The sequence below is a fragment of the Sesamum indicum genome, linkage group LG1 (genome assembly GCF_000512975.1).
Source record: "Sesamum indicum cultivar Zhongzhi No. 13 linkage group LG1, S_indicum_v1.0, whole genome shotgun sequence".
Taxonomy (NCBI): Eukaryota; Viridiplantae; Streptophyta; class Magnoliopsida; order Lamiales; family Pedaliaceae; genus Sesamum; species Sesamum indicum.
The window spans coordinates 2,852,815-2,855,388 of NC_026145.1; positions in this window are offsets into that span (position 1 = coordinate 2,852,815).

Sequence of the window (2,574 nt, forward strand, 5' to 3'; positions counted from 1 at the left end):
ACGGTTGCCTGGTCGCGAGGCAAACAGCTCGCATTGTACAACTCCCAAGTTTCTTGACCCGATTGAGACCCTAAGACAGTACTGTTAGAAGACACCTTCCAATCAGGGATAAGCTTTTCACCATTCAGCTCGGCAATAAGATGGTTAGGAGTTTGCAAATCCTCGCAAACCTTATGCCAATAGTTAGTAACATCGTTCAACATTTCCATATTTCTTCGCTCCTCAATGGCAGCAGAATCTGATTAAGGGTCAACTCTAAGAGACTGAGATCGAGCGTGTTATCATCGGACTCTTACCTTTTCTTCTCCTTCGACCCAGTAAACCACCTGGACTAGATTCATCAGTGCGAGATATGTTTGGTAACCCCAATACTTCGTGGGAGACGTCTCGAAGTAAACCCCTTGATCGCGTGTTTTCACTCCCAATGTCAATTGGAAGGGGATTCCTAGGTGGAGAGCCCTCTGGAGCCATGGAACTATCGGCAACAGGTCTGGATGAGGTAGCATATGGAGGAGCGATCGATTCTGCAGCTGCTCTGGCTTGGGCAGCATGAATACGCTGAGTAAGGCAAGCTTGGGTAACCATATCGTCTGCAAAGGAATTGAAACAAGTTAGTGAATGAATATGGCAACATGAAAGGGTAAAAGGAAAAGGTGAATCTTTCACTTAAAGAGCCCTCAACTGGGATGGGTGCAGGAGAGAGATGCGCGAGCCTGAGGACTACCTCTACCAAAATTTTTCTTCGGGTCATACCGGTAGGAGGTGAGACTGTTAATTTGATCACCTTCCAACCCACCCCTTTCGATTACAGGTTTTAGTTTTTCTAAGACCAACTCACACTTAAAAGGCCATTCTCGACCCGGAGGAGGACGAATGAAAATAAACCTTTCCTTCCAAGGGCCAACATTTGATGTGAGAGGATGCAAATACCTACAATCCCTACGGGCAGATAGGTAAAAGAACCCGCTATCCGCAGATCTAGCCGAAGTGGTAAACGAATACAGGGTCCAAAAATTGTCGAAGTTGGGTTCGAATTGATGGACCCTCATTATGATTGTAAAGAGAATTATATGGCGGATGGAATTTGGGGATAACTGCATACGGCATATTTCAAGACGCCTAAGAATCAGAGCTACATAGGGGCAAGCGGTAATCTCGAACCTGCGTCGAAATGGTTCAATGAAAAGGCACAAAAACCCCAGGGTGGACGATGCATGCGATCAAAGGACCTCGGAATCATAACCTCAAAACTACGGGATATAGTATTTCTCTTTTATGAGGTGAACCTGTTGTTTAACAGTACTTACTATACCCTCCCAAGGATTATGTTCAAGCATAATGTAAGTAGGGGCATCATCAGAGTTAGATTCTTCTACATGCTGATCGCGACGCACCCTATGTCGCGACCTGATCCTAGATGGACCCTCATGAGGAATAGATGATCCTATTCTATGAGAAACGGTAGCTAAAGAAGAATTTGAATCAGAACTAGAATTGGAAGAGGACATTGTACCTTATATGCAGGAGATCGAGAACTCGAACAGTAGAGTAGCGGAAGACTACTATCTTGAAGAAAATGGAGCCGGTAAGAAATTTGAATGAGAACTCCTTATATATATGGTAATGAACGAGTCTGTACGGAACATTAAAAGCCATTCCAGAAGCGACGTGTGGCAATGCGGCCTGAAGAAGCAGCTCCATGACAATGCGTGTCACTCCCAGATCAAGGTAATTAATGCCCGATGTAATTTTTCGACTTCTGCACGCAAGAAAACTGTGCGTGCGGAACTGGGGGGGCTAATGATGAGGGTGATTTTATCTAAAGACAAATTTACTCCTCAGTAAGGGCAAACTGGACTGCCAACACATAAAATCTCTTAAAAAGGTAAAAATCCCACTAAGTACTCCCATGGCTGATATCACGCAGCTCCAATCAAGGAATATCAATTAGCTGCGATCCAGGAGCATGATCTGAGCACAATTACTATTTATCAGCATCTGCGGCAAATATGCATGGGGATAGTTTATAAATATGCTGGGATATTTTCATTGAAAGGTAATGTTCATATATACTGAAAAGATCACTCTATCTATCCACTCTTCTGATATCTAAACTCTAACTTTGGCGTCGGAGTGTTTTCGTCGGGGACCAACCAGACTAGCTTAATCGCTTCTGTGTTCTCAGGATTAGAGGTCTGCTCGAAGAATTAATTACAGTCGCAGGGCGAGTTCGTGAAAACTTTTCTTGGACGGATCACACTTGAACATGGTTAAATTAACTATTTATACTTAGAATTAGTTTAGTAAATTCCAAAGTATAAATAAAAAAGGATTATAATCGATAATTAATATATTATTTGATTTGATGAAAAATTACTTTGTACACACAGAGTTGGAAGAGAATTAGTGGATAATAGCATACATATAAGCGATGAAATTTGAAAGAATGGGGCCTTCATGAGATTGAGTATATACTTCACAGAAATGGAAAGATACTTGGAGATTTTCCTCCTATGCCTCTACTACCTTTTCATCCTTTAGTGACATAACAAATAGGCTTATAAGGGAAGAGCG